The sequence below is a fragment of the Pelodiscus sinensis genome, chromosome 6 (genome assembly GCF_049634645.1).
Source record: "Pelodiscus sinensis isolate JC-2024 chromosome 6, ASM4963464v1, whole genome shotgun sequence".
Lineage (NCBI taxonomy): Eukaryota > Metazoa > Chordata > Testudines > Trionychidae > Pelodiscus > Pelodiscus sinensis.
In genome coordinates, this window is record NC_134716.1 from 80712258 (window position 1) to 80726156 (window position 13899).

The following is a 13899-nucleotide window of genomic DNA, read 5'->3' on the forward strand; positions in this document are numbered from 1 at the left end:
TTGCTAGGAGGCCTAAGGCCTAAGCCACAGTGGTCAAGACTTTGCTAATATAAAGCAAAGTTAAGCTGTGAGAAAGAGGAAGGCCCTACTCACAGAAGCTGGCATGACCAGGGTTAATGGTGTAAAATACTAATTGGTACTAGGCACAGGCTGGAAGCACATTCCAGAATACCTCCTAGAGAAACATGCTCTCCCCACAGAAAACAGGGACATACCTACCCAGGTTCAGGACAGGGTCTAACCTGACAGCATGATAGACAGTGATCAAACCTGCACATAAAGGGTAATGGATGGTATCTGAGTAATGTCAGAGGGTGCAAGCCGATATGTCAGGAGTGATGTGTAACTTGTTTGTATCTATGTATAAAAATGTACCTTCAGGGAGTAGTCTTTCCCAACCTAGGGGTCAATGATGAATCCCATGCTACTAACTGAGTCAAGTCCATTGTCACGGGCACACATTCTTAGCCTGACTGTAGACATCTGATCCGGACAAGCTATTACAGTAAACTTCAGATAATCCGGCACCTTTAGGACCCAGGGGGTGCTGGATTTTCAGATATGCCAGACTATCCTGGAATCAGCAGCTGGTCAGTTTCAGCAGCGGCTGAATCAGGGAAGCCAGGCACAGAGCAGCTCCAATTGTCCGGCTGCCCGGAGCACCACAGGTTCCTGATGGTGTTGGACCATCAGGAGTGCTGGAGCATTGGATGTTGGACCAATGGAGTTTTACTGTACTGTGCTTCTTTTACAATAAGTGTGGCCAGGGCCTTCGATCCATAGCTGATTTTGTGGTCTTTGGGGGCTCTCTTGGAGTCTGCTGTACTGGCTATTTGTGCAGAGCTAGTACAATATACAGAGGGGACAAGCATGCAGCTGAATGGTTAACATAATTGGCTAGAACAAGAGACCTGTCAGGATGCCACATCAGTGACTTTTGACCTACGCCTTGTATGTTTAGAGAACAGAAGATGACAAAATAATTGCAGTCCTTCAGGAATAACCAGGATATTGTCCATGCTGGCTACAGAATATTCCAGCAGTACCAGGTAATGATAATGACGTTAGACAGGCCATCGTATTGAGCTATCTCACATGATTTCTGCTGGCAAGGATGCACTATGCTGATAGCTGTTTTCACATTCCATTAATTCCTTATATTAATAGGATGTGACACAGAAATCATATGTTTTGTTTCAGCAGCAATTGCTTGATGGCATGTTTTTCCACCTTGAAGTCCTTTCCAGAGAAGTAGTGTGCACAACCAACAATATCAAGACTACATTAAGAAGGTCACTATTTACAGTAATATGGCATTGCTAACATGTTGCGGTTTTGTTTGCAAACCAATCATAATGTGTACTAAGTGGTTCAGCTATAGAAACAGTGGACATATGTAATTACATTTAAAATCCTTGTGTAAGAGTGGGAAATATCAAAGATGCTCACCACTGTAACATTTAACATCAAGAAGGGGAATGATACCAAAAAAAAAAGGAAGCTAGTTAGATGGAAATTAAAAGGACAGAGTGTAAACTATTGATTGAAAACTATACTAAGGAAAAGAATTATCAGATACCTAGATGATCTGTTGGAAGAGAGTCAACACACCCTCTGGAATGTGATTCTAACCTGTGCCTATTACCAATTAGTATTTTACACCATTAACCCTACTCATGACAGTATGGTCGGTCTTATATTCTAAGCTACACATACAAAATCAATTGAATACTTAGACACTAGACAGGAATTGTGTGTTTGTGTCATATGTCTGAAGTAATTCACTTCTGTAATATATCTAACCATATTCAAAAAGCTCAAGCTAGCATGCACTGTACTTTTGATAGCTCTTTAACTCCTATTTCAATGCACTTTTTCTTGTCATTAATTTTACAACATTATCAGATGTGAAAGCAGGTGATCTTCTGAGTAGTTGAACACCCCTATTCAGGACAGTGAAACACATCATAGGCTGCGTCTAGACTACATGGCTCCATCGATGGAGCCATGTAGATTAGACAGATAGGAAAAGGCAAATGAAGCCACGATTTAAATGATCGCGGCTTCATTTAAATTTACATGGCTGCCGCGCTGAGCCGACAAACAGCTGATCAGCTGTTTGTCCGCTCAGCGTGCTAGTCTGGACGCTTCCTCCTTTGCCAAAAAAACAAATCTACATGGCTCCGTCGACAGAGCCATGTAGTCTAGACATACCCATAGGCTTTGCCCCATAAACAGAAGAGACTTTTTAAAAAAACATTGGTGTAGATGTCACACAAACACACTAATTTTTCTCTATATTTTAGAGATTGTGAGCTCGTTTGTTCAAGAACTCCTTGAACTCCTTCTAAACAGTAAGACCTAGGATCTGGCAGGCAGTTTCCTCTTATCCTAACAAAGCATGGTCAGGGTTTAGGGTTGCCAGATGGTTTAAAAAAAATACTGAACTTCTTTCCCCCCCCCCCCCAAAAAAAAAAAAACACTCCAGGAAAAAGTTTGTTGAGAGAAAAAAAAAAACCACCACTACCACCATGGCCCCTTTAAAAAAAAACATGTTGTGAGGCTTTTTGGCCCACCATATTGCCTCCCTGCGCTGCCAGATTGACTCTGTATTGATCCAGAAACCCTGGGATTTTTGCCTCCGAGCCAGGAAAAAAATATCAGAAAGTACCAGACATTTTCGATGTCCGATATTTTCTGAATTTTTTTTACCGGACACCTGGCAACCCTATCTGGGTTTGGTTGTGCTAGGAATTTGATTGTTTTCCAGAGCATGGAAAGGGAGAGGGCTGTTCAGAGGGATGCAATACTGCACATTGACCCTTGGGGGTAGTGAGCATGGAAAGATAGTTGTACTGCAGAGTAACCACTGGGGTCAGCCATACTAGAAAGTGAGTGGCCAGCTGGGGCTCGCCATCTTGCCAGCCACTAGCCCAGGAAAGTGGCTTCTCTGCCCCAAAGCCCAACCATTGGCCCCAGTGCCAGACTGATGGAGAGGAAAAGCCCTGCCAGTCCCACTGCTGCAGCCCCTGCTGAGAGCACCAACGCCCCTGCAACCCCCATGCAGGGATCACAGCCCACCCTTCCCAGCACTGCCAGATCATCTGTGTGACTGCACCCAGCTGGCCTGCATGCCCTTCCCGTTCCCAGTCCAGTTCCAGGGAACACAAGTGGGAGGCCTCTGTTGTGTCCTCCCATCCCCAGGCTGGGCAACACCACATACATCTTCTAGTTAGAAAATATAATAAACTTTCTGTTGGGAAGATTGATGTGCTGCTCGTCAACTCTCTTTTCTTCTAAAAAGCACGGGTGACTCCTCTCTTATATACAACACATGTCTAGCAAAATGCCAAATGCACAGCCACAGTTTCAGCTACTAGGCAATGCTGCCTATCTGATTATCATTCTCTTGTTCCTCCCTCTCTTGTTGAAGCAGCTCAGCAGTCCTTTCTCCTGTTGCAAAGATCTAATAGGTTGATCGGGTCTATAACATTGATCAAGAGCAGTGTTCCTTCTAAGGTGCATGGCAATCAGCCCTGCCCAGTCAGAGGCTCAGTGCAAAGAGCTGACTGATTAATCACCTGTGAAACTGTGCTGCTGCGCAGCTTAGAGGGAACACTGATCAAGAGACCAAACTGTTCCCCCCGGAAGCCAAGTTTTGTGTAAGTGGGATTGTTTTCCTGCTAGAATGTAGACAAAGATACTCCCTGTTATCACAGTATCTTCCTTTTTGGCAGCGTTGTCTTCATAGGGGTCTTGTCTGACTCTGCCGATGTACTGCCCATTGACACTGTCTTGAATCTTTCCTTTTCTTCCCCTCTCTTTACATCACTGTGAACAGGAGTCCACAGTTTCTTTATTACTGTATAATGTGCCTATGCTTTTAAAACCACTGATAGTAACTGCTAGCACAGACTTGTCAGCAGAGAAGGTCATCTGACAAGTGTCAATCACAGCAGCAAGCAATTGTTGCCAGCAGTAACTTAAAAGATTCAGTTGGCTGCATTTATTGCACTTGAAGTGGGAATAAGGCTAACTTCTGACCTTAGCTCAGAGGGGCAATCTCATGCCAGCTGCAAGGGTCAAACAGAGCATGACAGACATTTCTGACAAAGAGAATAATAATAAAAAAAAGATCACAGTTGGATTGCCTTGGGAAAAGAGGCTTGTTTACATTTCTGTCCATAATGGATGGCACCTTAATTAATAAAACAAAGTAAGGCCCTCTACTGTGTAGGCATTGTGTTTCAAAATATAAATGCCTATGATACTGCACCACAAATTGAATCTGCATGTGTATGGTGCATGTGTATCATCTATATAACCCATATGTTAATTATAAATCTTTATTATTTGTCTTGTAGCAGGCCAGAAATGTGTTAAAATTGTAATTATATTCATCAGAAGAGCTAGAAATGTGCTCTTTTTCCTTTGAGAATTCTCTTACTCAGAAACACAATGCTGAAAGGCAGATTTTCCCATAGAACCTAATCAATTCATCTTTGCAGGGATTTCACCTTTTGTGTCTATCGCTGTACATTTTTGTACATTTCACTGCACATAAAAAAATCTTTGGTTTCACTGAAATCCAAAGAGTACAGAATTTTCAAGGAATTTTCAAGGATGTGGATAACCAGGCCTACTGGTAAGACCAGTCATCAGACAATGGAATCGGTGACTAAGTCAGTTGACAAAATCAGAGTCAGAAGCCAGATTCCAAGGGTCACAGTGAAGATCAGAAATCAGGCATAGGAGTCAAGGTCAGAGCCAGGTTACCTGGAGCAAGGCAAGGCAAAGCCAGGGGTGAGTCTCAGGCAGGAGCAGGGCTGGAACAAGGTAGGAATAAGTAGACACGGGAGCTAGTGCAGCCATGTCAAATGGTTTGAATATTCAAAGAACTTCTATGGTTTTGTGGCATAGCAGACTCGCTTGCTCAATCTATGGCTGTCATGTACAGTACTTTGTCTTTTTCCTGACTTACAGTTTTGCACCTTTCCTACTATTATTAAGGAATATCACAAGAGTTTTTTTTTAATTGGGCCCCATTTTCATTGTATTCTTGATAGATGCTTCAAAGAAAATGTTGTTACTTTAAGATCACTGAGTTTTCTATATAAACACTTCCTTACATGGTACACTTTTATAATCCCAAAGAATATGAACTATTGTCTTCTAGACTTCATGTTACACATAATCCACCTTTGGGCATGTTAATTAGGAATGCTACTATTTAATCCACAATGCTCTTTAGAATTTTAATAAAGCCACTTTATTCTTCTTCTCAGGGCTTTGGAGCATATCAACATCGTCAAACAGTGAGCATGCTTCTTGGAATTTTTTCCTCTGTGTTTTATTAGCCCACAGTTCTTGCCATTCCCTCCTGAGCTCATATTTTATTAGGTGTTTAAATTCTAGTTGTCTTTAGGGGATTCCTAAGTCACCTTGACTAATAGCACTTTTGATTGGTTTGTCCATTTCCTGTAACTCCTATGTGCATCCATACTGTCACTATAGTTATATCAAATAATTGCACCAGCTCAGTTGTTAATGAGCTGGTAATATTTTATTAAGAATATTATTTCAGCTATGAGACTTACCACTGTAATTTACCAGCAGCCCTGGATTCAGACTGGATGGATCTTTAGCTCAGTTTAGAGCTAATATAATCCCTGTTATCTCAGCCAAAAGATGGATACAAAGTTGATTGTGGCCTTGTGGCTTTCTGGAGACCAAGTGGAGGCATGCTGAAACTTGTTCCCACTCTGCCTGTCCCTCTCTCTTTGGAGCCATATGTATATATTTGGTAGTTGTGTTCTCACTTATCACAAAGGTATTTAATTTCTGTATTTTATACATTATCTGTACTTCTCATTTTACTTATTTCATTAAACAATTCCATGTCTAGTTCAGGGTGGATGGTTTCTAGTAATAAAGTATTTTCCCATAGCTATAGATTTTGGTCTCTTTTGAACCTTTCTTTTCATTAAGGGTGTGTCTAGACTAAATGCCTCCGTCGACGGAGGCATGTAGATTAGCCAGATCGGCAGAGGGAAATGAAGCCGCGATTAAAATAATCGCGGCTTCATTTAAATTTAAATGGCTGCCCCGCTCTGCCGATCAGCTGTTTGTCGGCAGATCGGGGCAGTCTGGACGCGCCGCGCCGACAAAGAAGCCTTTCTTGATTGGCACAGGTAAACCTGGTTTCACGAGGCATACCTGTGCCGATCAAGAAAGGCTTTTTGTCAGCGCGGCGCGTCCAGACTGCCCCGATCTGCCGACAAACAGCTGATCGGCAGAGCGGGGCAGCCATTTAAATTTAAATGAAGCCGCGATTATTTTAATCGCGGCTTCATTTCCCTCTGCCGATCTGGCTAATCTACATGCCTCCGTCGACGGAGGCATGTAGTTTAGACGTACCCTAAGATGCTTTATCCTTTTCTATACTCTACTTACATGAACTATTTTGATTTATTTTGTCCTACCTGACCTCCTCTTAATCCCCCCAAATCATTATATATTAGCTTCATAGTGCCATCTTCACTATTAACTCATACTTTGGCCCAAAAGTTTAGGTCTAAGAGCATCATTCTAAGAAAAACAGGCATTTCACCATCTGCTATTAGTAGCATACACAGAGGCATAGCAATGAAGGTGCACATGTGACATGCAGTGCCTGTGCTTGGATAGTCTAGTTTTCTCAGCCAGTCTGAACACCTGGCATTCATGCACAATAATTAGTCTAATGAGCACTCTGTACAGCATTACCACCATTTTCATATCCACATTCCAGGATATTCCAGAGCTACTTTTAAAAACATGAATTCAGCCTTTATACTTAACTGTAATGTTATCAATATGGCCCCTCAGAATCATCTTGTTATCAAATATCACATTTAAGAGTTTATAATTTTCATTAAACTCTCTGTTGGTCATATAAATATAATTTTATGTTTAAAACAGTGAGCTGCTGCTGCTGGGTCAAATTTGTTAGCTTCCTCAGCCAGTCAGAGGGTCATACTGATACAATACAGCCATGCTCATGGGGCTATTCAGAAACTGGGCAGGTGCCAGGTTTTTTTCCAACAGTATGACCCTTCCCAATACTCACAGAGGTAAATGAGCTGTTTTCTCATAGAGGTCAGTGAGTTTGGTCTGCTATAGAGGAAAAGAAGCACATGTTTTTATTAGATTTTTATGGCCAGAAGGGACAGGTGTGATCACGTAATCTGACCTTCTGCCTAACACAGTCAATAATACTTTCCTGAATTAACTCCTGCTTCAGGTTCAATAGCTGAGGTTGAATTAGAGCATAGCTTTTAGAAAAATATCCAGTCTTAATATAAATGTTTCCAGTGATGCAGAATCCACTAAAACTCCTGATGAGTTGTTTCTATGGTTAATTAACTTCATTGCTAAATATTTGCACCTTATTTGTAGTTTGAATTTACAGGCAGTCCCCGACTTACGCGGATCCGACTTATGCCACCCGTGTCCTCCAGGGTGAAAAAAGCTTCTCCCGGTCTCCCTGGTCTGCTGGGGGGGTCCAGCAAAGCCGCTGGACCCCCCCCAGAAGACCAGGGGCACAGGAGCAAAGCCGCGCAGGCGGCGGGGGTCCCGCTGCCTGGACGGCTTTGCTCTCGGGCAAACGAGCAAAGCTGCCCAAGTGGCGGCTTTGCTCGGGTGTCCCTGGTCTGCTGGGGGGGTCCAGAGGCTTTGCTGGACCCCCCCAGCAGACCAGGGGGACAGGAGCAAAGCTGCCCAGGCGGGCCTGGGCGGCTTTGCTCCCGGGCAAACGAGCAAAGCCGCCCAGGTAGCGGCTTTGCTCGGGTGTCCCTGGTCTGCTGGGGGGGTCCAGCGGCTTTGCTGGACCCCCCCAGCAGACCAGGGAGACAGGAGCAAAGCCACAGGGGTGGCGGAGTCCCTCTGCCTGTGCGGCTTTGCTCGGGTCTCCCTGATCTGCTGGGGGGAGAGGGGCGCAGCTAGTGCGCCCCCCCCAGCAGACCAGGCTTTTGTTGTGGGACGCCTCGGGTAGAGCAGCTGGGGTGCTGCCTGGTTGGTCCTGTGGGAACCTACCGGGCAGTGCCCCAGCTGTTCTGTCCCAGGCTCCAGATTCAGCAGCTGTTGAAACTGATCAGGCTGATTCCAGGAAGCTGGGGGCAGAGCAACTCTGCCTCCTGCTTCCTGTAGTCAGCCCCTGGTCAGTTTCAGTGGCAGCAGCTGAATCTGGAGCCAGTTCTGACTTACATACAAATTCAACTTAAGAACAAACCTATAGTCCCTATCTTGTACGTAACCCGGGGACTGCCTGTATCTAGCTTCAATTTTTATCCATTTGGATTGTGTTATACCTTTGTCTTCTAGAATGAAGAGACATTTTTTCTGGAACTTCCCAGTGTTCCAAAATCTGAATGCATCTGCCCCAAATACAGACAGAAATATTTATTGAGCTCTTCTGCCTGTTCTGCATTATTATTGACAGATCTACTACCATTTCTATCTAATAATGGACCAATACAATTGTTTAGTTTCTTTTATTCCTAATGTACTTAAGAGATTTATTTTTGTTGTCTCTCTCTGCTGGTCATAAATATTTTCTAAAATCTTTTGCATTCCTTATCAATTTCCTACAATTCCTAGCTCCTAATTGTATTTATTGCTATCAATTTCCCTTTACTACATTTTTTACTAAAAAATCCAGAGATGTTTTCATTTCCCATCCTAGCCAGGCTGTTTTTTTTTAAACGAGTAAAGTCTTCTTTTTTAATTGTAGGATTTTTGCTTTGGGGGCATTTAATAAAATGTTCTTAAACAGCCCCAATTTGATATTAAGCATTTTTTCTGTTTACATTCTCTCTTATTGTTTCGGCTCATAACTGTTTCATCTTTGTAAAATTACCCTTGACAATCTGTGCCCCTAGGTTTGATTCTTTTACAAGACTATTTCACAAGGCATACTTTGTATAAAATGCATCATTTGAAAACTCATAGAGTTTGCTGAGTAGTACTGTCCTGGTAAAATGTGTGGCAACACTGTATGTAAAGTTATAAAATTCTACTGTATGACATTACTAAAACATGTTACAAGTTTAGAAAGGCAGCCACAAGCCAGTTCTTCATAGACAAAAGACAAACTGAGGTCTTGACCAAGTATCAGAAAAATTAAATGGACCATTGTCTGGAGAAGTGGTCATTCTTCGACAGAAAAAAGGGTGGGAGCGAAACATGTACAGCTTGACAAAGAAACAACTGTAGTCTCACAGACTTTCCATCTTCTGGATATGATTCTCAAAGATGAGGGGGGGAAATGTAAGAATAGAAACATATGCCCCATGTTATTCTTACCTTTCTCTCTATCCCCAGCAGATACAGCACCTCTGGAACAAAGAAACAGCTTTGGACAGAGAGGGATAGTGTCTGGAAGGAATTGAGCCAGTAGAACTGCTGAAGCATGTGTGGAGAGAAACTTTTACTTTCAATACTCTTATCTCATTTAGTTAGGAATTATAGTAGTTGCATTTAGTTCCCCTTTGCTGTAACTAATTCTAATTTATGCCTCATTACTTGTAATCACTTTAAATCTATCTTGCTGTAGTAAATAAAATTGTTTTATTTAAACCAGTGTGTCTTCTAGACGAAAGTGTTTAAGAACCTCCATTTGAGATAATGGAAAATTATATGCACAAATCTTATTAATAAAATGAGGCTTTATATGAGCTTGTGTTGTCCAGGAGAGGGCTGGGCAGTACAAGATGCACATTTCTGGCGGAAAGTATGGAACCAGGCCTGCTGACGGGGAGAGGAGCATTTCGAAGTGGCCAAGAGCTCCCAGCCAATGATGCTGCTACTGCAGCTCTGGATCCTTCTGAATTGCTGCCAGAGTGCTGTTCTGCCTCTTCGCATGGTTCTGAGTGCAGGGGGTAAAGGGCAAGGTAGCGCCATGGGTTGGATGGAAGTAAGGGCAGACTGCCCTTGGCCTGCCCCTTTGCCCAAGGCCCTGCCCCTTCCAAAGGCATGAGCTGCCTCCCTCCACCTCACCCTGGGCCTGTAGTATGGGACTGAGAACTTGCTAGTGTCACTGTGCAGTATAACGCGACACTGTCCCTAATACTCATGCAGTGTAAACTGGGAATCATTTACATGCTGGAGGGTGTGCGAGAGCAGAACAGGAGTAGTTGCTCTCTCAGCAAAGCAATATAAAAGGCATCCCTGGTTGTAGAATGGAAGGGACACCGCTGTTCAACAATCTAGATTGTACCCATGGGTAAGGTCTCAGTGGCTCAGTGAGCAGTGTATATTCACAGCTTGTTATTTTAAGTGAGGTTTACACTTTGAGTACTGCTACAGTGATTTTAAATGAGTCCCAAGTGTGGTGGCTGGAGGCAGTGAAAGAAAGCTACAGGTTGTTCTTGTCAGGTGAGGAAACAGAAGCAGTAAAGCCTAAAAATAAATTTTAAATTTTAACTCACCTGCAAAGTGAGAGTTGGCCAGTTTGCAGGCACAAGAAAAGGAGCACGGATACCAGTACCTGATGGGGCAGACATAAATGGGAGAGAAGCAGATGCTGCATGGGAAGCAGAAGAAGCCACCCAAAGGAGAGCCAAAGAACTGAGGAATGGAGAGAGGGAGGAGGAGAGGAATCTACTTTAAGGCTTTATGCCATTGCAGTGTATTTTTAGCATATGATCTTACATTGCTGACCCGGCTTCATAATTTGGGATCCTAAATTGTATCACTCTACTAATTTAAGATGCCTTTTATATCACTACAAGACTTGACTCAGAAAGACTGTGACTTATCCAAGCTCCTGGACCACTGACATAGTCAAATACACTCAAAAGTCCGGAGAGTAGTATTTGCCACTGGCACAAAAGCACCTTCAAGCCTGGACACAATTTCCAAGGTCATTTTCTCTTACAGCAAACATTTGAAGAAGAAACAAGTGCTATTCAACAGCAGAGAAGAATTGCAGAGCACGGAGCAGAGCAACTGTTGCTAGGTACATTCTTTGCACGAGGGTTCTTCAGTCTTTAACCAACAAGTTACAATTCATTGTTTATTATAGATCAAGCATACGTAGAACAATTTCCACCACAAAGCAGTTAACTGCGTGGGAACAAGTGTAGTGGTGACATAAAGCAATATTGCTAAACATGGCAGATTTCACAGTTTTCTTCAGAACAAAATAGAGTTGTCACTATTTTGCCATAACCAGCATCACTAGATGAGGGTAACCAAACCTCAGAGCCAACATGGAGCTATCCTTTTGTAAATCAATGATTTTTAAGTGGTAGAAAACTTAAAACACCCAGAGAGTTGACCTCAGCTACTTAAAAGCTATAGCTTTATACCATAGCTTTTCTGTAGTCTCTCTTGAAGTAGATCTGTTCAGCTGCTTGCATCCAGTCTTCTGAGGTCAGTATTTTTTTTTAAACAAAGTTAGCTGATTTTTCTAGTTTTCAGATATCTGGCACACTGTAAAATGGTCAGATTTTGTTGAGACATTTTACTGAAGCCATTGAAGCAATTCTGGTAGTAGTCACTAGGAATGATCTGAAAGGATTCTGCATAACATCTAGGAGGATTTGATGAGATTAGCTATATTAAGACCTTAGTATGAAAAAGAATGTTTATTTACAGGCCTTAAAACACATCCTGCCCTCATTTACACTGATAAATCTGGAGTCACTCTGTTAAAGTTCAAAGATTTGAACTTCTCCCAAAATTATAAGTTTTTATAGTTCAGGTCTACCTCAAATATTAATGTTTGAAAAGTGTAAATCAAATCTTCTTAAAATTTATACAAAGTCTGTGGGAATCCACATAAGCAAAATTTCCTTGTGTTACTTTCACCAGTGGCTTCATCTGATCTATTGTGATCACCTTCTTTTTTTGGTGGATTTTCTAGGACAGTTGACTTTTTGGCAGAAGACCCAGTCAGGCTATTCTAATGGTGTGAAATTATGGGCAGCGAGTTTGTGATCTACATGGAGGTGAAACCATTATACTAATAAACAACGAGAACACCTGCGGCACCTTATAGATTAACAGATTTATTGGAGCATAAGCTTTCGTGGGCAAAGACCCACTTTGTCAGATGCATCATGCAGATGCAGACTAACACGGCTACCCCTCTGATACTTGTCATTATATTAATGTGTCTGAACATTTCAGAGAAGATTCAAATGTGATCCCAAAAGTACAAATCACTTTATCAAGCAGAAGTATCTTGTAGTCACTACTAATTTATTTTAGGGGGGAAAGTTCTCTTTAAATGACTAAATAAGCTAGAGAGTTCATTGCAGTTTATATTAGGAAGCGCACGTGCTTTTTCCAAAGGAGGAAAAGAAGATAGAAGGACTGCAGACAGGAAAAGTGGCATTTCTAGAAATAGAACTAGATTAAATATTGGAGCCCAGTCACTGCTGGTATTAACTAACATATCACATGATCCTGACTGACATTTGAAAGGCATCACAGAGTCATAGCTAAAGTTCACACAGTTAATTTATGTATTCATATATTAAATAGTGAACAATAGAACAGACATGAAAACATGTTTGTTTGTGGCCTTTCAGTCTTCAGAAATCTGAAATGTAACATTAGTCAAGTTATCTTTGTTTCAACAACTTAATCAGGATGTAGCTACATACATGTTAACTCAAACTGTTAATCAGCTGTGGCAATGATATTACTGTAGTAACTTTACCCCCAAGTGATTAAACATGGGGTTAAAAAAGAACAAAGTTAATTTGGTATCTGCTAACACTTTACTTGTGTCATATAAAGCCTGATCCAAAGACAACTGAAGTCACTGGGACCTTCTAGTCACACTAAAAGGCTGGTTAACCTTTCAGATTGAGCTAGGTTTTGTAACTCCACTGATTAGTGAACCTCCACAAAATATAATTTGTAAAGGGATTAAAAAAAATCATCTTACAATGAACGAAGAAGAAAGGGGGAAATATGATAAAGAATGTCAGCAGCAGCAAAAAATTCTGGGACAGATGCTCACTGGGTATAAATTAGTTTAGTTCCATTGAGGATGACCAGCTCAGATTCTGGCCCACTGGGACTATTCTGGAGAGGTGCTGAGTCACAGACTCTCCCACACAAGCTGGTGAGAGTTACGGATGCTGATCACCTGTAAGAATCAGATCTGCTTTATACCATATAGCAAGAAAACTCATATCTAATGTGTAAATAAAACCACAAGCTTTCTAGCTAAGTCCAGACACTTACAAACAACACAGACAATTTAAGGTGGTTTCTCTGCAGGGTGACTGTAGAAATTTAATGATTTTGGCAGGGTTTTTTTAAATTTATTTAAAATGCTACGTAAGTGTCACCATTTGAAGCAGCCCACAGTGAGCTGACACAGTTTGCTGTCATTGCTATTTGAGTAGTTATGCAAATCAGTAAATTATATTAAAATTCCACCACCATCCATGGTGCTTTGAATTCATTTTTAATAAGCCTCCCATATTAAATGCCACTGTTTGTGGTGAATAAATTGTAAGAGGAGTTAGTTAAACTGACCTTGAAGCTGAAGTTAGACACGTCTTGCTGCCCACAGCGAGCCCAGAAGCATAAAGTGAGTAAGTAGTATGTGCACTGCCAGGATTCCAGGTCATATGAGGAGGAGGAAGGGATGATGTGGGGCAGGGGAAAGTAATTACTCCACTGGCTAATCATATTTCATGTAGAGTTATTGACAACATTTGTTCACACAACTGCATCCTTGAAGACATAACGAGTTTGAGGCAATGCTGCTCCCTTCTTACATTTATGAAAACAACATTTTCTTAATTGGTTGAACCACCAGGAATGGCAATATTGTAAGAAAATAAAAGGCCTCATTCTTAATTGTGATAAGGGCCCTTCTGCTTCTCCAGCAGTGCA

General features: G+C 41.8%; 1 protein-coding gene across 2 annotated transcripts in view; it reads right to left on the minus strand.

Annotated features, from left to right (window-relative positions):
- CKMT2 (creatine kinase, mitochondrial 2) overlaps positions 1 to 13668 on the minus strand; it is a 46381-nt gene extending 32713 nt beyond the window's left edge. Inside the window, exons 1-2 of one of the 2 annotated variants that reach the window (XM_075932210.1) lie at positions 13537 to 13623; positions 7109 to 7155 (exon numbers count right to left, since the gene is read on the minus strand). The gene's annotated coding sequence lies outside the window, so the exon portion shown is untranslated. Of the gene's footprint in view, positions 1 to 7108; positions 7156 to 13536 lie in introns of both variants that reach the window. The other variant, XM_075932209.1, reaches the window with a different exon arrangement.
- Between the last annotated feature and the right edge of the window lie 231 nt (positions 13669 to 13899).